Source organism: Sarcophilus harrisii, chromosome 4 (assembly GCF_902635505.1).
Source record: "Sarcophilus harrisii chromosome 4, mSarHar1.11, whole genome shotgun sequence".
NCBI lineage: Eukaryota > Metazoa > Chordata > Mammalia > Dasyuromorphia > Dasyuridae > Sarcophilus > Sarcophilus harrisii.
This window is the reverse complement of record NC_045429.1, coordinates 262,436,332-262,461,977: the sequence shown is the minus strand read 5'-3', so window position 1 is coordinate 262,461,977 and position 25,646 is coordinate 262,436,332.

Genomic DNA, 25,646 nt, shown 5'->3' with positions numbered 1-25,646 from the left:
ATAAGTAAAGCACAATCTGGGTTATTAGGATGGCAGGAAATACAGATTTAGTAATCTAACCATAAATGTGAATGGGATGAACTCCCCAAAAGAGGGAGGCAGATAGCAGACTGGATCAAAGTCAGAACCCTACAATATGTTGTTTACAAGAAACACATTTAAAGCAGGGGATACATATAGAGCAAAGGTAAAAGGCTGGAGCAAAATCTATTATGCTTCAGGTGAAGTCAAAAAGAGGGTAGCCATCCTTATCTCAGATCAAGCAAAAGTAAAAATTGATCTAATTAAAAGAGATAAGGAAGGAAACTACATCCTGCTAAAGGGTAGCATAAACAACGAAGCAATATCAATATTAAACATATATGCACCAAGTGGTATGGCACTCAGCTTCCTAAAGGAGAAGTTAAGAGAGTTGCAAGAAGAAATAGACAACAAAACTGTAATAGTAGGAGATCTCAACCTGCACTCCCTCAGAATTAGACAAATCAAACCACAAAACAAATAAGAAAGAAATTAAAGAAGTAAATAGAATATTAGAAAAATTAGGTATGTTGATCTTTGGAGAAAATGAATGGAGATAGAAGGGAATATACTTTCTTGTCAGCAGTTCATGGAACCTATTCAAAATTGACCATATATTAGGACATAAAGACCTCTAAAATTAAAATGCAAGAAAGCTAGAAATAGTAAATGCTTTTCAGATCATGATGCAATAAAACTACATTCAACAAAAATTAGGGGAAATAGACCAAAAGTAAGTGGAAACTAAACAATCTCATCTTAAAGAATGATTGGGTGAAGCAGCAAATTATAGATACAATTAATAATTTCACTAAGATAATGACAATGATGAGACATCATACCAAAATTTGTGGATGCAGCCAAAGCGGTAATAAGAGGGAATTTTATATCCTTAGAGGCTTACTTGAATAAAACAGAGAAAGAAAAGATTAATGAATTGGGCTTGCAACTAAATAAACTAAAAAAGACCAAATTAAAACCCTCAATCAAATACTAAATTGGAAATTCTAAAATTAAAAGGAGAAATTAAAATATTGAAAGTAAAAAAACTATTGAACTAATTAATAAAACTAAGAGTTGGTTCTATGAAAAGCCAACAAAATAGATAAGCCTTTGGTAAATCTGATTAGAAAAGGAGGGAGGAAAATGAAATTAGTAGTCTTAAAAATGGAAAGGGAGAACTTTCCACCAATGAAGAGGAAATTAGAGAAATAATAAGGAATTATTTTGCTCAACTTTATGCCAATAAATTTGATAACCTAAGTGAAATGGATGACTACCTCAAAATATAGACTTCAGACTAACAGAGGAGGAAGTAAATTGTTGAATAGTCCCATTTCAGAAAAAGAAATAGAACAGGCAATTAAACAACTCCCTAAGAAAAAAATCCCCAGGACCAGATGGATTTACATGTGAATTTTACCAAACATTTAAAGAACAATTGGCCCAATGCTATATAAATTATTTGATAAATAGGGAATGAAGGAGTCCACCAAATCCTTCTATGACAGACATGGTACTGATACCTAAACCAGGTAGGCTGAAACAGAGAAAGAAAATTATAGACCAATCTCCTAATGAATTGATGCTAAAATCTTAAATAAGATATTAGCAAAAGACTACAGAAAATCATCTCCAAGATAATACACTATGATCAAGTAGATTTATACCAGGAATGCAGGGCTGGTCAATATTAGAAAACTATCAATATAATTGGCCATGTTAATAACCAAATTAACAAAACCATATGATCATCTCAATAGATGCAGAAAAGCATTTGATAAAATCCAACATCCATTCCTATTAAAAACACTTGAGAGTATAGGAATAAATGGACTTTTCCTTAAAATAATCAGCAGCATCTATTTAAACCATCAGTAAGCATCATATGTAATGGAGACAAACTGCAACCATTCCCTAATAAGATCTGGAGGAAACAAGGTTGCCCACTATCACCGTTACTATTTAATATTGTATTAGAAACACTAGCTATAGCAATAAGAGCTGAGAAAAGATTAAAGGAATAAGAATAGGCAATGAGGAAGCCAAATTATAACTCTTGCCGATGACATGATGGTATACTTAGAGAACCCCAGAGATTCTAGCAAAAGTTATTAGAAATAATCCACAACTTTAGCAAAGTTGCTGGTTATAAATAAACCCACATAAGTCATCAGCATTCTTATATATCACTAACAAAATCCAACAGTCAGAGTTACAAAGAGAAATTCCATTAAAGTAACTACTGATAATATAAAATATTTAGGAATCTATCTGCCAAGGGAAAATCAGAAACTTTATGAGCAAAATTACAGACCACTTTTCACACAAATTAAGTCTGATCTAACCAATTGAAAAATATTAAATGCTCTTGGATAGGCGAGCAAATATAATAAAGATGACAATATTACCTAAACTAATCTATTTATTTAGCGCTATACCAATCAGACTCCCAAAAACTATTTTAATGACCTAGAAAAATAACAACAAAGTTCATATGGAAAACAAAAGGTCAAGAATTTCAAGGAATTAATGAAAAAATCAAATGATGGTGGTTAGCTGTACCAGATCTAAAATTATATTATAGAGCAGCAGTTACCAAAACTATTTGGTATTGGCTAAGGAATAGATTAGTTCATCAGTGGAATAGATTAGGTTCAAGGGACAAAACAGTCAACAAATATAGCAACCTAGTCTTTGACAAACCCAAAGATCCCAGCTTTGGGATAAGAACTTACTGTTTGATAAAAATTGCTGGGAAAATTGGAAACTAATATGGCAGAAACTAGGCATTGATCCATACTTAACGCCATACACCAAGATAAGGTCAAAATGGGTTCATGACCTAGGCATAAAGAATGAAATTATTAATAAATTAGAGGAACATAGGATAGTTTACCTCTCAGACCTGTGGAAGGGAAAGGTCTTTATGACCAAAGCAGAACTAGAAATCATTACTGATCACAAAATAGAAAATTTCGATTATACCAAACTGAAAAGTTTTTGTACAAACAAAACTAATGCAGACAAGATTAGAAGGGAAGCAATAAACTGGGGAAATATTTTTACAGTCAAAGGTTCTGATAAAGGCCTCATTTCCAAAATATATAGAGAATTAACTCTAATTTATAAAAATCAAGCCATTCTCCAATTGAAAATGGTCAAGGATATGAACAGACAATTCTCAGATGAAGAAATTGAAACTATTTCTAGTCATATGAAAAGATGCTCCAAGTCATTATTAATCAGAGAAATGCAAATTAAGACAACTCTAAGATACTACTACACACCTGTCAGATTGGCTAAGATGACAGGAAAAAATAATGATGATTGTTGAGGATGCGGGAAAACTGGGACATTGATGCATTGTTGGTGGAGTTGTGAACGAATCCAACCATTTTGAGAGTAGTTTGAACTATGCTCAAAAAGTTATCAAACTGTGCATACCCTTTGATCCAGCAGTGTTACTACTGGGATTATATCCCAAAGAGATTATAAAAAGGAAAGGGACCTGTATGTGCATGAATGTTTGTGCAGCCCTTTGTAGTGGTCTAGAAACTGAAACTGAATGGATGTCCATCAGTTGGAGAATGGCTGAATAAATTGTGGTATATGAAAATTATGGAATATTATTGTTCTGTAAGAAATGACCAACAGGATGATTTCAGAAAGGCCTGGAGAGACTTACACGAACTGATGCTGAGGAAATGAGCAGGACCAGGAGATCATTATATACTTCAACAACAATACTAGATGATGACCAGTTCTGATGGATCAGGCCATCCTCAGCAACGAGATCAACCAAATCATTTCTAATGGAGCAGTAATGAACTGAACTAGCTATGCCCAGAAAATAACTCTGGGAGATGACTAAAACCATTACATTAAATTCTAATCCCTATATTTATGCACATAATGCATTTTGATTTTCTTCAAGCTAATTGTACAATAATTCAGAGTCTGATTCTTTTTGTACAGCAAAATAATGTTTTGGTCATGTATACTTATTGTGTATCTAAGTTATATTTTAATATATTTAACATCTACTGGTCATCCTGCCATCTAGGGAGGGGTGGGGGTAAGAGGTGAAAAACTGGAACAAGAGGTTTGGCAATTGTTAATGCTGTAAAGTTACCCATGTATATATCCTGTAAATAAAAGTCTATTAAATAAAAAAAAAATATATATATATATATATATATATATAATTACACTACTCTGTTTTTTAAAAGTCAACTAAAACCTTAAGTTTTTAAGAATTTTCTTTTCACATTTGAATATTCATGTTAAACCAAAGAAATGTTTAACACTTTTACACATATATAATTTTACCTCCATGAAAAAATATATATAAACCAGTTCAATTTTTTTTCTATTATGTCTAACTTTTTATGACCCCATTTCAGGTTTTCTTGGCAAAGATAGTGGAGTGGTTTGCCATTTTCTTTTTCCAACTCATTTTACAGGTGAGGAGCTAAAGTTAACAGGGTTAAGTGACTTGCCCAGGGTCACACAGAGAGTAAGTATCTGAAGCTGGATTTGAATTCACAAAGTTGAGTCTTCCTGATTTCAGGCCCAGCACTCTATCTGTTGTGCCTTCTAATTGCCCATATGTAAATTATATAAATTCAATAATGAACCATAAGAAAGACCCAAAGAATTTTCCTGTATATTTGAAACTCAATTCACTTTAACATGTATCCATTGAGTATGATTTATGTAATCTCCTGCACCATTGTAAGGCACTATGGGGTTACAAATAAGTGTAAGACACAAATTCTACCACAAGGAGTTTTACTCTATTTGGGAAGACAGTAAAACATTATATCTCCAGACCTGCTACTTGAAGGGAAAGTGGGACAGCTATAACAATTTAATTTAGAAATTTAAATTTAAATTAGAAAAGTATTTCTTAAGCATTTTCTGTTTTAATATAGGTGCAAAATGCAAAGTATAGAAGGATATACAAGACATAAACTGCTCTCATATTTTATAATAGTGGAAATACATGGAAGGCATAACATAATGAAATAAGTACAAAAGAGTAGGAGAAATTTAAAAGGAAGAGGTCATTTCCAACAGATGACAGAATAAGAAAGGTAGAAAATACGTTTGTTTTGTGTTTATGTCCTCTGTGAAGGATAATCCACATATCAAGAAAGAATGAATGAAAATGGTTTTGAAATAATGAAGGTTGGATGAAGAATAGTTAATTGTCTTTATTGAGTTCACTGTAACATGGTAGCAAGATACTAAAGGACCTTATAGATGTGAATGCTGCCCAGAATTAAGAATCTTCAGAATCATGGAAAATAAGGCAAAAAAAATATAACTGGATATTGACATTTCCTCCAAACAACTGCCAAAATCTCCCCCTTAAAATAAAGGTCTGGTTATGTTTTTCAATAATACAATGAGCTCAAATAATTAATACCTCTATATTTGCAAATGAATTCATCTGACATTTAAAGCCAAAAATCTATATTTTAACTTTATTATACATAATTCTCCTGATTGCATACTCTTAGAAAAATAAGTCAATCAATTAGAGCCAGGGAGCTTGGGTTTAAGGAATGGCCTAACCTACAAATCATAAGATATCTTGTAAGAGTTCAGCAATCAAGGGCTGGATTCTTTGAGATGATAGTCTTGTCCAGCCCTGGGACCAAGATCCATCTGGTCCCAGTATCTCTCTCCATTTAATAAACTATTGAATTGGTCTCTTAAAAAAAAAGAGTTCAGCAATCAAAATTTACATTCTTTTGGGCAGAGAACCCAGAGAACTCAATATGAACAGAGGGAAGAGAAGGGAAAGATTAAAGAAAATAAGAGTATACATGAACTGATGCTGAGTGAAATGAGCAGGACCAGGACATCATTATATACTTCAACAACAATACTATATGATGATCAATTCTGATGGATATGGCTCTCTTCAACAATAAGATGAACCAAATCAGTTCCATTTGTTCAATAATGAATAGAACCAACCACACCCAGGAAAAGAACTTTGGGAAATGAGTGTGAACCACTACATAGCATTTCCAATCCCTATGTTTTTGTCGACTTGCATTTTTTATTTCCTTCACAGGTTAATTGTACATTATTTCAAAGTCCTATTCTTCTTGTGCAGCAAAATAACTGTATGGATATGTATACATATATTGTATTTAACATAATAGAAAATAAGAGTAAAGGACAGGAGAAGAAAATAGAGAAAAGAAAGGAGAAGAGAAGAAAGAAGAGGAGAAGAGACAAAAGGGGAGGAGATAATAGGAGAGGGCATGAGAAGAGAGAAAAGGAAGGAGAGGAGAGGAAAGGCAAATTAAGATCTTTCTGGCTTTGAGACTAGCATACTATCCATTAACCATATTGTCTCTTAATATAGATAGAATCAAAGAGATTTATATCAAGTCACTATAAAATAGCTTACTATTTATTTAACTATTAAATCCTAATTCCCCAAAGAGAAGTAGGGGAAATAAAAAGAGAGGAGAACGGATATGAGAATCAGGGAAAGTACTCAATATGTAGAATTTTTTAGCCATTTAAAGGGAGTTGAATATCAATCTGTACTCACCAATTAGCCTAAATTTCTGAATGCCAGATAATAAATTATAGAGAAGTAGAATGTGATCAACTAAATGTTGTTAAAATTCAACCTCTTTTTGAATTTATAACATTATACCAGGAAATTCCATTAACCTGCAAATCTGATGTGGATTGACACACAAAGTAGTAGTAAATTAGACTTATTTCACTTTGCTTCCCCTTATTTATATCAATGTTCTGTTCAAGCTAGTATATTTTTAGTAGTCATTTCTCTCTAGAAGTTGTGGTAGCGGTGAGAGTGGCATAAGCCACAGTGGATAACAAGTCTATGGGAAAATTAAAAATAATTAAACAAAAGTTTCTTTTTGGAAGAGAGTAACATTATTGAAGAGTGATAAATTTTGGTAGTTGTCATTTCTCAAACACTCTTTAATTGAATTGCCACCAGAAACTGAGGAAGAATTAAAATGAATCTTCATCAGTACACTTATTAACTTATATGTTGTGTTTTACTTCTTCCTCATTAAAATATAAACTCATTAAACTGCCACCGGTTATTAGGCTTTTTTTGTATATCATCAGTCTCTTTGATAGCCTGATAAGGTCTGTTGACCCCTTCTAATAATCTTTTTAAATGAATATATAAATTCATTAAATTTCAAAGACTACCAAATAAACTGAAATGAATTATCCAAATAGTTGTTTTGCTTTAAGTTTATAGCCCTCAGAATATGAAGTCTTATGACTAGACCATAGCATAAAGCTCAAGTAATTAAACATGTTTATTGACTCAGTCTAAAGATCATAATTATTTTTGCAACTGTCCTTCCCTGGTAAGATTTTATGCTCCTTATGCATCTATGTTCTTTTGTACAACCATTTTTGTATTGCCTGAGCTTAGCACAATGCCTTCCCACATGACAGAGGCTAAGCAAATATCTGTTGAACTTAATTCAATTAATTGTCACAACTCACTATGTACTCATGTTCCTATAGTACTGTGGTATTGTAGAAAGAAGACCAAGCTAGAATCAGAGAACCTGAATTTGAATCCTGGTAAGGTTCTTTTTTTGTCATGTAACCAGTGATAAATTACTTTTGCTTTTAGGGCCTCTATCTCCCCAACTATAAAACAAGGAGCTTAAACCCAATGATCTCTAAAACTTCTCCCAGCATGAAATAACATAACTGTCATCTGAGACATGTGACATTGAACATGCATCAAGGGAATAAAACAATTTTATAACAAAAGAGAAACAGGGTCTTTAGATGTGGTTGCTATGTCACTCTTTTGACCTAAAAACTTATCTCATCCCTCAAAAAAATGAGGAAACAAGCAAAAAGAAATGTCCACAGACAACTTTTATGGAGAGAGAGAACAGATCTCAAATCCTGAGGGTCCTAAAAGCCAATCAACTCCAGATGAAGCCCCCAAAGGAGACATGAGCTGGTCTCCATTTCACAAGGCTTTCTTGGAAGATTTCAAAAGGATATTAAAAGAGAGTGAGAAAAAAAATGGGGAAAGAAAATGATATCTTTGCAAGAGTGTATGGAAAAGGAAAAATGGAAATTATCTGAAGAAAACTCTTTAAAAATAGATTTGATGAAATGGGAAAGATATAAAATTCCTTACCAAATAGATATGAAAAAGATATCAATTCATTGTAAAATAGAATTTATGAAATGGGGAAAAATATAATGAACACAACAATTCAATTGCCCAGATGCAAAAGAAGCTAAAAAATGTAACTGAAAAAATAATACACTTAAAATTAGAATTGAAGAAATGGAACTGAATGACTCAATAAGTCTTCATTAATCAGTCAAACAAAACGAAAAAATGAAAAAATTAGAAGATTTTTTTTTAGATTTGTTCACTTCTACTAGGGTGAAATTGAAAGGGTGCCCCTTTGCTATTCTTTGTAATTCTAGTGTATACATTTTTGAAATTATGATAATTTTGCCATTTACATTTTATAGTCATTATTTATTTCATTTTCATGGTTGTATTTACTTCCTTTTTACTTACTTTTTAACATATTCCCTTTTAAGTCTATGATGGTACAACAAAATATATGTATTTATCTGTTTTCTTTACATTTTTTTTTCATGTGGGGGTGGAGCCAAGATGGTGGAGAGCAGACAGAGCTTTCTGTGACCTCCTCGGGCCTTTTCTCAAGCCAAAAGAAGATTAAGCCTCTGAAATGGTTTTGAAGTGGCAGAACATACAACTATTTGGAGTACAACACATTTCCAGAAGAAGATACTTGGAAAGAACTTCAGAACAGGTCTGTTTCAATTAGGCAGCAGGACAGTCTGCTGAGCCCAGACCAAAGCACAAGGAGCCAGAAGCAAGGAGTTGTGGTAAGGATCCAGAACATTGAGGCTTCTGCACAACAGGGAACTTTTTGTGAGGCTTTAGGTTACTCTGTCCTGGATGCAAGCTGGTGGTTTAGCAAATTTGCTATAAAACACCCAAAAGCAAATACAAAAGGTAAATTATAAGCCACAGAGCCCTGGAAAAACACAAAGCCTGGCTACTATCCCCCAGCACTAAAAGTCGGTCAGAAACACTGGCCCCAGGACTAACTAAAGTGGCTCTCACCCCTTTTCCTTAAGAGCAGATTTTAACCCTTTAAGTAAATGAGCAAAAAAGTAAAAAGAATTCTGACCATAGATAACTTTTATGGAGAGAGAGAACATACCTCAAAACCTGAGGTTCCTAAAGGCAAATCAAATCCAGATGAAGCCCCAAAGGCAGATGTGAGCTGGTTCCCATTTCACAAGGCATTCTTGAAGATTTCAAAAAAGATCTCAAAAGACAGTTAAAAGAGAAATGGGGAAAGGAAATGACATTTTGCAAGAAAGATGGAAAAGGAAAAACAGAAGTTATCTGAAGAAAACTCTTTAAAAATAGATTTGATGAACTTTGATCCAGCAATGTTACTACTGGGCTTATATCCCAAAGAGATCATAAAGAAGGGAAAGGGACCTGTATGTGCACAAATGTTTGTGGCAGCCCTCTTTGTAGTGGCCAGAAACTAGAAACTGAGTGAATGCCCATCAATTGGAGAATGGCTGTATAAATTGTGGTATATGAATATTATGGAATATTATTGTTCTGTAAGAAATGAACAACAGGATGATTTCAGAAAGGCCTGGAGAGACTTATACGAACTGATGCTGAGTGAAACGATCAGGGCCAAGAGATCATTATATACTTCAACAACAATACTATATGATGACCAATTCTGATGGAGCTTGCCATCCTCAGCAAGGAGATCAACCAAATCATTTCCAATGGAGCAGTAATGAACTGAACCAGCTATGCCCAGTGAAAGAATTCTGGGAGATGACTAAAAATCATTACATTGAATTCCCAATTCCTATATTTTTGTCCACCTGCATTTTGGATTTCCTTCACAGGCTAATTGTACAATATTTCAGAATCTGATTCTTTTTGTACAGCAAAATAATGGTTTGGTCATGTATACTTATTGTATATCTAATTTATATTTTAATATATTTAACATCTACTGGACATCCTGCCATCTGGGTGAAGGGGTGGGGGGAAGGAGGGGAAAAATTGAAACAAGAGGTTTGGCAATTGTCAATACTGTAAAGTTACCCATACATATAACCTGTAAATAAAAGGCTATTAAATTAAAAAAAAAAGAAAAAATAGATTTGATGAAATAGGAAAAGCATATGTCTTCACAAAATGGATTTGATGAAATAAAAAAGCATAATGGGAAAAAATACAATAAACAAACCAATTCAATTGGTCTAAAGAAAAGGAGCTAATAAAGGTAACTGAATTGAACAAATGGAAGTGAATGACTCAATAAGACTTCAAGAATCAGTCAAACAAAACAAAAAAATGAAAAAAATACAATGTTGAGGGGAATTTTGGGGGGAAATTATTCCCCCAAACCCTTCCTTCAAATACCTTTATATAATAACTAAACAAATTCTAGAATAACAGAACCCATAACAAGAGGGAGTGAAAACAATTTTCTAGCTGAAGACAACTTAGCATGTTAGCTGGAAAGATCAAATGCAATGTACCAGGTGAAGAGTAAAGTAGAGTCCATCAGAGGTTGTGCTAGAACAGTCCCAGTGCCAACAAATAAGGAGTAGACCTTGAGAACCAGTAAATCAGTAGCAGCAGTGGTTGCTTTCAGAGATCTCAGCCCACAGATGGTAAAGGGATTAAAAACTGGTCAGAAGAAGATATCCCTGTGACAAAATTCTGTTGTTTTGCTCATACTGCAGGTGGCAGTCCCAGATGGAACTTTCAGGATGAGGAGGAGCAGTAGTACACCAGAGCTTTTAGCCATAGTAGAGCAGGGATTGTCCTCACATTTCCCGGACAGAAAAGAGTGACTGTAGTCATTTACAGACCAGAATACAGGCCAGAAGAATAGAAAACATATCTCTCCTTAAACCATAGTGATGGAATTTGGAAGCACTCCAAAAATTTTAGGGTTCCCAGACTATATTCCCAGACTATATCTCAGCAATTTCAAAAGAATCCACAGGTTTAAATTACCTCCCACTCAAGGAGCAAAGTATATTAAAATATAATGCTATTCATTACAAGATAAGTTTCAAAAAAGGAGCCAACTTGTGACAACCACACTAGCACCCAGGATACCTTAGAATCAAACATAGTCAGGGTAAGCAAAAGTCCTTAGTCTTTATTCTTGGTTTTTAGGGGTAGAAATGAAAGGAATGGAAGTAGGATCTCCGCAACCGCCTTCTTCCTCATCCACCGCAAAAGTGACCCAGGCTAGTCTTACTCCACCCCCTAGTCCCTCCTACAATCCTCTGTATACACCAATCATCGAGCCAGCACAGGATAGTGGGAAGTGCCATTTTCCAAGCATATGCCCATACAGTATTGTCTAATTGGTAATTAGTCTCAAGTGCTCAGCTGTCCTGACCTCAGTGCATCAACTCAAGAGTTTCAGCCCTCTACATACAACTAATAGACAGAGGGCAAGCAGATAGGACAAACTGAGAAGAGCTAGGTGTTTCATGTCACTGATATGGCAATTTTACAGATTAGAAATGAAGTCAAGAATGTTCAGGTTCTTAAAGGAACATTCATCAGTTTTGACACTTTTATGTACAGATGTCCTACATATATTCACTAGGTGAAACCCACAGGTGAAGGGGAAGAGAGGGTTCAAGAGATGTATTTTTAAGGCTAAAACATCACTATTTTAACTGGAAAATATTCATTTTTGTACTGTGTCTGTATCAACTTTGTTCACCACAATACTGAAGCTAATTAGCTTCAGGAACCCTGTTAACACTGACCAGCAAGGTGGTATCTTGACAGCCAGCATTCTTTTGGGCTTAGAAATTGAGCTGTGCAAGGTAACTGGGGAAAGTTAATCTAAAGACATCATTTCTAAGTTAAGATAACATGAGTTACATCATTCTCAGGGCCTGGAAATTTGGGGGCCTATTAGTTCCTTAGAGCTATTAGTATAGCATTTCTAAGACTTGTATCATGTCAGGAATGCACTACATCAATATGATCTTGGAAGGACTAAAAACTTATAGGTGCCTAGAAGTATCTCTGAAAAGAGTTACACAAAATCCATGAAGTTTGGGGCAATGCAATCTCTGCTTTGGAAGTAGAGTTATCCTTTAACAAAGAGCTAAAATTCAAATTATAACCTGGGAAACTGAGCAAACAAGAGAAAAAATTCTAACCATAGAAAGTTGCTATCATGACAAAGAATATCAAAGCTCAAAATCAAATATAACACATCCAAACCTCCAAAAATATGATTTGGTTCCAGGTAATGGAAGAGCTCAAAAAAATTTCTAAAATCAAGTAAGAGAGGTACAGAAAAAATGGGAAGAGAAATGATTCAAGACAATCATGAAAAATGAGTCAACAGCTTGGAGACACACACACAAACATGGAATGTGGATGGAATGGAATGGAATCTAATGACTTTATGAAAATTCAAGAAATTGAGGATTCTGGAAAGATGGCACAGTAAATCAGAAAATTCCAATATCTCCAAATTTTCCTCACAAACAAAATAAAATTGTGTCTCAGGGTGAAAAAAGACCAGAGAACACCCAATAAGACTTAAGGCAGAACAGGGGTCCTCCTATGACAATCTAAGAAGATGTGAAAAAGGACCCTAAGACTGGATTTAACTGGTCTGAAGTATAAACATCTCCAGGCTACTTTTCTAAAGAGTACCACTTAATGTCTACTTGGCCAGAAAATTTAGTAGAAAATTCAAAAAAGACTTTAAAAATCAAATGAGATTGAAGAAAAACTTAAAAAGAGCCAACTAAGACAAACAAGATTATGAAAAAAGTTAACCAAAAGAAAAATGAGATACAATCTTACAGAAGAAAATTAGAATTGGGCAAGGGGAAGCCAGTAAAGCAACAAGTGACCCAGCAATAGTAAAATAAAATATAAAGAATGAACAAGAAAGAACAGAATATGAAATAGATTATAAGAAAAACAACAGATCTGTACAACAAATAAAGAAGAGAAAATATAAGAATAAGTGGACTACTTTAAAGCTATGACTAAAAAAAAAAAAAAAGAATCTGGACACAATAATGCAAAAAATAATCAAGGAAAATCATCCTGGAGTAATAGAGTACAAGGAGCAAGTAGAAATAGAAAAATATATCAATCACAATCTCAAAGAAATCCTACATGGAAAACACTTATGGAATGTTACTGCTAAATTTTGAAACCTCCAGATTAAAAATAAAATTCTACAAGAAACAAACTAACTAGCAACAACAACATAATCACAATCCAAATACGTTGAAGCTACAATTAGAATTGCATAAGATGTATTAGCAGCATTTTGCCCAACTATATGCCAATAAATCTGATAATTTAAGTGAAATGATGAACATTTATAAAAACATAGATTGGCCAGATTCAATCCTTTCTTGTAGTGGCAAGGAACTAGAAACTGAGTGGATGCCATCTGTTGGAGAATGGATGAATAAGTTATGGTAAATGAATGTTATGGAATATTATTGTTCAAAAGATAGGCAGGATGATTTCAAAAAGGCCTGGAGAGATGAGACATGAATTGACGCTAAGTGAAGTGAGTAGAAATAAAATAACAATGTACAAAGCAACAAGATTATGTTATAATCAACTCTGATGGACATGACTTTTCTCAACAATGAAGTGATTCAAGCCAATTCCAATAGACTTGTGATGGAAAGAGCCATTTGCATCCAGAAAGAGGACTGTGGGAACGCAACATGGATCACAACATAGTATTTTTACTCTATTTGTTGTTTGCTTGCTTGGTTTTCTTTCTCATTTTTTTTTCCTTTTGGATCTAATATTTCTTGTGCAGCAAGATAAATGTAGAAATATATATGTATATGTATATATAATTTCATATGTTTAACATATATTATATTACATACTGTGTAAAGGAAAGAGGAAAGGGAGAGAAAAAATTGTAACAAAAGGTTTTGTTGGTGAATGAAAACTATCTTTGAATGTATTTTGATAATAAAAATATATCATTTTTATAGGATTTACCAGCAGCTACAATAAAAAAAAAAATGTAATTCCTGTAATAATATAGATCAACAATCAAAAAACTATGTCTGTAGCCAAAAGTATAAAATTCAACACAAATGCAGAAGCAGTGACAAAGAGGCATTTGAGAGGAAGGAGGGCTGGTAGTTCTGAAAACTTACATTGGGAATGGGTTAAATATATGTGAATATATATATATATATATATATACGCTCATGTATATGTATATATGCTATATACATATGTGTGTATATTGTATGTGTGTGTATAACCCAGAAGAGTATAGTACCCTTCAAAATCTATAAAACAATAAAGGGAGAGCAATATCATAAGGTGGCCTATAGAAGAGTGTGTAGATTTATGGCAGTAGGATAAGATGTGTAGATTAAAAGGAATGGGATAAGAAGAGAAATGAAAGGTGGGGAAAAAAGATGAGAAGAATTTATGGATGAGAGGGAGTCAAGTAATAGCAAGTTGGAAGAGTTAGGATGGGTTGTAAATAAGAGATAAACACAAAAATATAATAAGGATCAGGAGTAGAATTCCTTAGAGGGGAAAAGTCATTAATCTAAGACAAAGTTACACTTAAAGATTCAATCAAGAGAGAAATCTATATTATAGTCCAGGAATATTTGTATTGTTTTAGGTCCATGTCTAAAATGTGTAAAATGTATGTGTGTTACGCCATGTTCAACTGCAGACTGTTTGGGGAGGTAGATAAAAGAGCAAAAAATAATAAAGGAAAAACTTGTGGCAGACAACAAAAGAATACCCTACAAGGAAACAAAGAAAAGATGAACAATCATGAATCTACAACCTCTTCTATTATTATATTGCTTTCTTGAAATGGAAAGTGATTGCATATTCTGAATCCTTTCTGGTGTTCTGCTGGGTACATGTTATTTTATTTTGTTTTGATTTTTTTGTCTTTTTCTATTTTTTATTATTTCGTATTTAGTTTTAAATTAAAATAGCATTAAAAAGAAAATCAAAAAACAAATCAATACCAAAAGAATGAAAAAATAGTAAAAAAAAAAAAATGTAAACTATCACATTGAAAAAAACAACTAAACTGGAAAATAGATCCAGGAGAGGTAATTTTAAAATTATTGGATTACATCAAAGACATGAACAATAAAAAACCATAGCCCTGACATCATCTTTCAAAAAATTATCCAGCAAAACTTCCCTGATATTCTACAACAAAAAGATAAAATAAAAATTAAAAGAATACAATGATCAACTCCTGAAAGAAACCCAAAATTAAAATTCCTAGGGATATTGTAGCCAAATTCCAGAACTTCCATAAAAGGAGAAAATATTGAAAGCAACCAGAAAGAAACAATTTAAATATTACGAAGCCATAGTAAGTATAACACAATATTTAGCAGATTCTATATAAAGGAATGGAAGGCTTGTAATATGATATTCTGGAGGGGAAAGTAGCTAAGATTACAATAAAAATTATCTCTATGGCAAAACTAAATATAATCTTGCACAAGGAAAATTGTATATTTAATGAAATAAAGAACTTTCAAGAATTCTTGATGAAAAAAAAAACAGAGCTGAATAGAAATTTTGACTTTCAAAGAAAAGACTCAAGAGAAACATAAGAAGTAAACAGAAAAGCAAATCATAAAGGACTTAAGAATTTAAACTGCTTACATTCCTCCAATGGAAGTTTCTACTTGTAACTCATAATACCTTTCTTATTAATAGAGTAATTAGAAGGAATTCACATAAATAACAGAGAGAAAAGAAAGACAGGCAGAAAACACAGGTATGAATTGAGTGGGAAAATAAAATTAAGTGGTGAGAGAGGGATATAGTGGGACAAATGGAAAGGGAGAAGGAAAATGGGGTAAATTATCTCATATAAAAGAAGAAAGAAAAAAAACTTTTACAGTGAAGCAGAGTAGGGGAGAGGTAAGGAGGAGTGAGTGAACATTACTCTCATCAGAACTGGCTTAAATGGGGAATAACATATACACTTAATTGAATTTTACCCTAACAAAAAATAAGGAGAAGAGAATAAGAAGGATGGGGTAAAAAAGAGGATAGATTGGGAGAAGGGATAGTTAGAAACAAAATACTTTTGAGAAAGAACAGGTAAAAAGAGAGACAGCGTAGATTGAATGAGAGGGACAGCAATAGCAAATGTGAAAAACAATTTTGAAACAAGTTTCTTTGATAATGACCTCATTTATCAAATATACAGGAAATTGAGTCAAATTTATAAAAATAACAGCCATTTGCAAATTGATAATTGATCAGAAGAAATGATCAGTTTTCAGATGAAATAATCAAAGCTATCTATAGCCATATGAAAAAATTCTCTCAGAATTGATTAGAAAAATGAAAATTAAAACAATTCTGAGATGTTATATCTATTCAATTGACTAATAAGATCGTGAAGAAAAATGACAAATGTTGGTGGGAATATGGGAAATAAGGGATATCAATGCACTATTGATGGAATGATTCAACCATCCTGTAGAGATATTTGGAATTATGCTCAAAGGATTATAAACCATGTATGTCCTTTCATCTAACAATGCCACTATTAAGTACGTGTCCCCAAAGATATAAAAAAAAAGGAAAAGGACCTTTATCGCCAAAATATTTATAGCACTTATTTTTAGAGAGCAAAGAATTGAAATTGAGAGAATGCCTATCAATTAGGGTATGGCTGGATAAATTGTGATATGGGATCATGATGGAATACTATTGTGCTATGAGAAATTATGAGCAGGATGCTCTCAGAAAAATCTGGAAAGACTTCCATGAGTAGATGCAAAGTGAAATGTACTGTGTACAAAACAGTAACATTGAAAATAATCAGCTATGAATGACTTAGCTATTCTTAGAGGTACAATGATCCAAAATAACTCTGAAGGACTTATGGAAAATATCAACCATCCCAAGAAAAAACTGATGATATCTGAATATAAATTGGAGCATACTTTAAAAAAATAACTTTATTTTTCTATAGTGTTTTTTGGGGGGATGATTATGTTTTCTTGCACAACATAAATTTTATGAAAATGTTTTCATGATTACACATTAATAACCTATATTAAATGGCTTGCATTCTCAATGAGGGTGGGGATGATATCAAGGAAGAAAGGAAGAGAATCTTAAACGTAGAGTTTTAAAAAGAAATGTTAAAAGTAACTTTTACATATAATGGGTGTTTCCAGTACTAAGCAAAGTACTAAATTAAAAATAAAAAAATAAAACAAGGATTTGTGAAGGTATGTATGGATATCTATGGAATGAGGAGATATTTACTCAAATACAAAAAAAAAAAAAAAGACAAATTCAAAGCAAGGAAAGCATGCAGCTGTCTTCCAAGTCAAACAGCCAATGCTGCAGATTTTCTATTATACATATTTATGATTTATCATTTGATTAGATTAGTATTAAAAGGGCTGGAGGATAGTTAAAGCACAAATATATCATTAAGCTGCAGTGCAGCTCAAACCAAAAGGCAAGTTTCCAAATTACAGGAAATAATGATGGCCTACAGATTACTGTCTGACACCACTAATCATGAAGGAAAATTGCAGATCCTGAAAATTAATGTAAGGGAGCTGTTGAATTTCAATTATCATAGCAGACCATCTCGTATAAATACCAGTATGATCAGGAGCAGTAACTATGTCTCATCACCAGAGAGAAAAAGATTTCTTAAAGAAAATAAAATGTTTTCTTCAACAAAAGTCAATGAGGACATTTGGTAATTACAACCATGCAAAGAAGCTGAGAGTAATGTCTGGGGTCTATATCTTCTACCTGAGCGAGGTTATTTAAGAACACTAAAACATTCCTAGGAATAGCTTTTCCAATATAAAATTTAAGCTGGTGTGTAAGAATAAACTTTAAAATTATCAGGGTGAAAATGGCTATAAGTTTCTAGGCTATTATAACTTCTAGGAGCTTGTCAAAGCCCATTTTACATATTAAAAGTTTTTTTTCACAAGCAAATACATTTGTGTTTCTAATTTGTTTGTTTTCCTTGAGCATTCAAAGCACAATAAATACAGTTTAGGAAACCTATTTGGTCTTAACTGTGAAATATAAAGCTAAACTTCATTTTAAATAGTTATATTTGAAATCAGATGAACTGGGTTCAAATTAGGGATTTGCAATTTGTTACTTATATTGATTTTGTTCACATCATATAATCTCTTTTGTGCTCAGTCTCATCTGTAAAAGATTAAATTAGAATAAACAATATCTAAGGTTTCTATCAGCTTTTAAAGTATGATCCTTTGATTCCTATTAGAACCATTGCACTGTATGTCCCCAGCCAACCTTAAACTCATATTTTAATGATTTTTAGAATTAGAATTTAAACTTTATTCAAAGTAATACAATCCAATAACTATAAATACAAATTTTTTCTTATTTGAAAGACTCATTTTCCACCAGCTGAATAATAAATGAAAAACACATGTCATATGAGATTGTTTGAAAGAATTAATACATTTAGTGTAGATAAAAAGACAATGGAAGCATTATTATGCCCTCAACTATTTAAAGTTTCTTCTTTTAAAAGACAAATAGAACTCAAGGAAATCTTATAGATTATTAGATAAATCATCTGTAGATTGACAGAAAAACTTAATAGGTTCATGGATTTAAAGTTGTAAGGACCTTTGAGGTCATCAAATGTAATTTCCTCATTTTTTAAGTGAGAACATTAAGGCCAAGAGAAGCTACAAGAAGACTTGTAGCTAATTATATGATTCTACCCTCAGTTTACCTGACTTTAAGCCTAAAACTCAATTCACAGCACTTCAAACACACCATCATACTATCCCATGCAAGCCCTCAAATTATAATTTCACACAGCATATACAATCACTAATGATTAAATTTAAAATTGCTTTACCTTTTATCCTACCTATTTGCAACATTATTTTATTCAATATTTCAGGAAAATGGTTTATTATTCCACCTCAAAAATTTTTGTGTGCCTCTTATGAAAGGGGTTCTCTAAAGTGGATGGTGAGAGGATATGAGGACCCAGGATCACGTCAGGGTTTAAGAACAACTTTTAGACTTGAGGCAATTAAATAAGTTTTTGCCTGTAGATTAATACTATAAGTCACTTTCAATTAAGCCATGTGAATTAGACAAAAAATCTACTAGACTTTCAGGGTTTTCATTTCTGCTCATTTATTTGAAACTGGCACACATTTGGAGTTAGAAGTAGCAGAGAAATTAATCATCTTAGAACTAGGACACAGCTTCAGATTCAGTAAGAGACAAGAATCAGTGGAACCCTTGTTTCCCTGGCCATCTTCAGATATACAATCTAAATAAATCTTTTTCTTTGCCCTTGAAAGAAAACTTCCATTGTACCAAACAATTATTGAAAAAGATTGATCTTCCTGATTCCTTTTCTTCCCACTAATGCGATGAATCTAAAGGACAAAAGTGAGGGAGGAGTATCTCACTTAAAAGTCATATTAATTTTTTTTTCATTTAAAAGTTTGGATAGACACATTTCTTGCCTTAGGTAGGAGAGACATGAGAGGAAGTGAGAGCTCCCAGAATGGTGAATTGGAAAGAGTAGTGTAATGAAAAATAGATGATCAAAGGTCTGAGACTGATATTTGCTATGTTGCAAAAAACAAGTCACTTAATCTATTTGCATATGTTTTCTCATTTATAAAGAAGGGATAATTATATGCAGAGTTTCTTCCTTAAATACTCATTGTGAAAATTAAATGAGATAAGATATATAAAATGCCATAGAATATTAGAACTCGAAGGGACCTGAGAGAGCCCATTCTTTCACTTTGTAGATGAAAAAATATAGGTCTGGAAAGTTGCTTTTTGAGGTCATGATCCATGTTAATGTCAGAGTATCCCATGAGTCCCTATTGGAATCTGTTCTGCAATTTCATACTGTTTCCTCATTGTGATGAAAATGAATATTTTCCTTACTCTTGCCCAGGAGATCACTCTGTTCTAATTGATAAATGCCCCATCACATGGCCTACTAAATATAGCCAACAGAACCATGCTTCATTTTATACCTAATCCATCTTCTTGCCATCATCCTATCATTATGTGTATATTCTCCCTCATCTTTTTCTTTTCCTTTTTTTTCCCTAATTCTGGTACCAGAATCAAATCAACACATCCATTGCTACTCCTCCTCTATGATTATTTGCCATTCTTGTGAAATTCTAAAGGAAAACAGTGTTATCTATGCTTACTGGAATGGAAGTTCCTTTGAAGATAGGACTATATCATTTTTGCATTTGTATCTCCAACAACATCAATGCTTACTAAATCCTCTGGTATTTATTTTTAATTTTTTATTAATGAAACCCAGCTTTCTAGTCTGATGTATTTTTCATGAAAATATCCTAAATTTCATAAAGAATTTTAATGGAACATCGTGTGACTATGTGCCATGTGCAATGTCCCATTAAAATTGGTGTGACACCTTTTGGAGGGAAGATACTTTCTTTTTTTTTCGATTTTTAATTTTTAATAAATTTTTAAAGTATATAACTATCAACAATAATAAAAATATCAAGTCCTGACTTATATTAATTTGCAAATATCTGAAGAATTTTTTTAATAATCAGTTTTCAAAAGCTGTTTGATCTGGCTCTAGCATGCTCCTTCTGATGCACTTCTTATTAAACATTCCATGTTCCTATAGTTTTCTCATGACAAAACCTTGACACTCTTCATTATTTTGAATGATTTCCTTTAGTACGCTATCATTTATCAAATGTCATTCCTAAAAATTACTACAACCAAATGCACTCTATATTCTACTTTTAGTATAATAGGAATAAAGCTAAATGGAAATATCACACCATTTGTAGATGCATTTCCTAAAGTGTTTCAAGAGGGCATTAGCTTTTCTGGATACTATATAATATTGTTAAGTCATTTTTGTTTCACCATACACTAAAAGCCAGATCTTTTTAGAACTATTCACTAATAATAGTTCTTCTATTTGGGAATCAAGTAGATGATTTTTTGAACCAAAGCATGTTTTATATTTATTCTTCTTCAATTATATCAAGCCTTATTCAATTCATTTAAATCTGATAATAATGATGAGAACAATTAGTATATATTTAGCACTTTAAGGTTTGGAAACTGCTTTATATGTATATCATCACCTTTGATCTTAACAAAATCCCTGTGAAGTAAATGTTATTATTATTCTCATTTTGCAAATGAGGAAACTGAGACTGAGAAAAATAAATGACTTCTGTAGGACCAATAAACCAGTAAGGGTCTCAGTAAAATTTAAATTCAAGTACTCCTCAATCCACTATATCCAGCACTATATTCATTGTATCACTAAAGTACCTACCTTGTCATGAGCTTTCAACAATTTTGCACTATCATCCTATATGTCATCTTTCTCTCCCTTCTTTCTGTCATATATTTTTTTATTATTATAGCTTTTTTATTGACAGAACATATGCATGGTTAATTTTTCAACACTGACTCTTGTAATCACTTTTGTTCTAATTTTTCCCTTCCTTCCCTCCACCCCCCGTCCTCTAGATGGCAGGCAGGCTCAAAAATGTTAAGCATGTTAAAGTATATCTTAAATACAATATATGTGTACATATTTATACAGTTTTCTTGTTGTGCAAGAAAAATCAGATTTAGAAAGGTAAAAATAACCTGGGGGGAAAATGTAAGCAGTCCATTCTCATTTCCCAGTGTTCTTTTGCTGGGTGTAACTGATTCTGTTCATTTCTGATCAATTGGAACTGAATTGGATCTTCTCATTGCCAAAGATAGCCACGTCCATCAGAATTGATTCTTATATAGTGTTGCTGTTGAAGTTTATAATAATCTCCTGATTCTGCTCATTTCACTTAGCATCAGTTCATGTAAGTCTCTCCAAGTCCCTCTGTATTCATCCTGCTGGTCATTTCTTATAGAATAATAGTATTCCATAACATTCATATACCATAATTTACTCAGCCATTCTCCAATTGATGGGCATCCATTCATTTTCCAGTTTCTAGCCACTACAAACAGGACTGCCACAAACATTTTGTCACATACAGGTCCCTTTCCCTTCTTTAATATTTTTGGGATATAAGCCCAGTAGTAACACTGCTTAATCAAAGGGTATGCACAGTTTGATAACTTTTTGAGCATAGTTCCAAATTGCTCTCCAGGATCTGTTCACAACTCCACCAACAATGCATCAGTTTCCCAGTTTTCTTGCATCCCTTACAACATTCATCATTATCTTTTCCTGTCATCTTAGCCAATCTGACAGGTGTGTAGTAATATCTCAGAGTTGTCTTAAGTTGCATTTCTCTGATCAATAATGATTTGGAGCATCTTTTTTTATGAGTAGAAATAGTTTCAATTTCATCATCTGAAAATTGTCTGTTCATATCCTTTGACTATTTATCAATTGGAGAATGGCTTGATTTCTTATAAATTAGAGCCAACTCTCTATATATTTTGGAAATGAGGCCTTTATCAGAACCTTTGACTGTAAAAATGTTTTCCCAGTTTATTGCTTCCCTTATAATCTTGTCTGCGTTAGTTTTGTTTGTACAAAAGCTTTTTAACTTGATATAATCAAAATTTTCTATTTTGCGATCAATAATGGTCTCTAGCTCTTCTTTGGTAACAAATTCCTTCCTCCTCCACAATTTGAGAGGTAAACCATCCTATGTGAGAAGGTACTTTCTTTGAGAGAGCATCAGCATGGTGCAAGAAGGTATCTTGCAACAATTTTAGTTATATAAAAAAGAGAGATCTAAATGCTGCAGATATGTAAGGGAAGCCAACTTTTCAACATATCCCCAAATTTAATATTGTTTCCCCAGAGATTCTGAGAAATTACCTCTCACCTAATAACAAGTCTTCTTTATTTGTAAACCCAATATCACTTGCATTTAAAGAGTTCATCACTATATATTTTCTGATATATTCTAAACTAATAATTTCTCTGATTTCCATTTGCTATCTATGTGGATAAAAATGTTTTCTCACTATTAACTATTTGTAATGATGTTTGTCTAATATAGCTTGGCCTAGAAGTGTAAAAAAAAAAGTGTTCATTTTAGGAAGCTCTAGAGGAAATTAAATTTTCATTTTAATAACAATTATTATTTAATTATATTAATAACAGTTTTATATCATTATATTATATATTATAAATATATTAATAATTATTATAATATTAATAATTAACAATAATGATACTAAATTTAAATTCTTTCTCATTTTCCTTTCCTCCCGTCCTGCATATCTACATTTTCTTGAGTGATAATGAATACTCTCAAAGATATACCCTCAAAGTGTATATATATACATATATATATGGGTGTGTGTGTGTGTGTGTGTGTGTGTGTAAGACCCTCAAAGAAGATAGGAACTGATTTTCTTCTTATTAATTTTATCTCCAGCACTTAATGCAGTGCCTGCCATATGATGAGAACTTAATAAATGTTTATTGGATTAAATTGGATAGGACATAATTTTAATCCAGTTCCTCTCACTAAGACTAAAGAACAGAGGAGTCAGCTTTATGGCCCTTTCTTCTGATCTCAATGTGACTTCTCAAGGCAGGAACCACAGTTTCCCCTTGAAGAGCAGTATTCAAGATCTCAGAAATGTGTATTATCTCCTTATAATATTTTAGACAAATCATCTGATTAAATGACTGCAACAGGTTGAATGACAGAATAGTCGACCAAAAGGAAGATCCTACTGAAATAACACAGGGATTAGTTTGGCCTTGTTCTATTTAACATTTTTTATCATTGACTTGGATTGCTTATAAAATTTATATATGATATGAAACTGGTTAACATTTTGGAGTCAGAGTCCAAAAACATATAGATAACCTAGAATATTAGTTAAGAAACAAAAATGAGGGTAAGAGAAATATGACATATTCAATCCCTTCTCTTGGGTTCAAAGATCAATGTCCAAAATAAAATGTAAATTTTATAATATCAAAAGTGAAAAAAGGAGGAAGTTTGGCTAGCATTTACCTAATAAAGTTTTACTGGTCCTAGTGGCTGCAAGCTCAACATGAGTCAATAATATGATATGACAGCCAAAAATACTAAAATGTTCTAGATAATATTTTGGCATTATATAATATTTTAAGATTTCCACTGTGTTTTACAAATAGTATGTTATTCCATATTCACAATATGTCTTTGAGATAGAAACTATTATTTATTTATATGTGTACATGCTGATTCACCAATAAAATAGTAGTTCCTTGAGAACAGGCACTCTATACTTTTTGCCTTGTACCCACAGTTCCTAGTATAGTCTTGGGCACATGAAAAGTACTTTTATTCTTATCAATCAAATGGCTATTTCTAGAGTGACATTTAAGTTTATCAATCTGTAAGCATTTATAAGCCACCCCACTATGTGCTAGTAAATGGGGATATAAAAACAGCATATGGAAGAATCCCTGCTTCAGACTAAAAGAGAACATAGCAAAGAGCATCATAGCTGTTTACAAAGTTGTCCTATAGAAGAAAAAAATGAGATTTGTTTTCTTGGTCCCAAAAAGGACTATGAACAATGGTTGGAAATTGTTGAGAAACAAATTTAGATTAAGAGACAGATTTATGGGAAGAAAGAAACTTCTTTACAGATAGAGATGTTCAAAAATTGAATGGGCTACATCAAGAGGCAATGAGACTTATTTCATTGTTTTAAGTAAAATCTGGATGTCCACTTAGAAGGGTTGGAGTAAAATGCTTTTCAGGCAGTTGAGAGTTGAACTTAATGGATTCTAGAGTGCCATTCATTTAAGATTTTGTGTTTTTCTGATTAGTCTCTCACTCAGATCTCTCCACTCCATTTATCATTTGCTTGGCTAACAGAATTAGGAAAAGGCAAAGAAAATCAATTATAACTGAGGGAGAGAAGGGACGGTGATGAATATTGTGTGAATCTTATTCTCATCAGATTTGGTTCAAAGAAAAAAATTAGTAGATATATTTGGTTTCAGTGAGAAACTTTTCTCACCTTATAGAAAAGTGAGAGGGAAAAGGGGGAAAGGGAAGGGATAGGCTAAATAGAAGGGAAATAGAAATAGTAGGGGGAAAATGTGTAAAAAAAGGGGAGGGTTTCTAAAGGGGGAGGATTGCTTGAGGCAAGTAGTACTCATTAGTAAAATACTGGAAAGAGGGAAAGGGGAAAAGGAAAGAGAAATGTATAATTTGAAGTTAATAAAATGGCAGTGAATACAGAATTAGTAGTTTTAACTGTAAATGTGACTGGGATGAACTCTCCCATAAAGTGTAAATGAATAGCAGATGGGATTAAAAGCCAGAATCCTACAAAATGTTGTTTACAAAAAAATGCATTTAAATCAGAGCCATACATACAGAGTAAAGGTAAAAGGCTGGAGTAGAATTTATTATGCTTTAGTTGAAGTAAAAGAAAAAAAAAAAAGCAGGAGTAGCAATCCTGAACTCAGATCAAGCAAAAGCAAAAATTTATCTAATTAAAA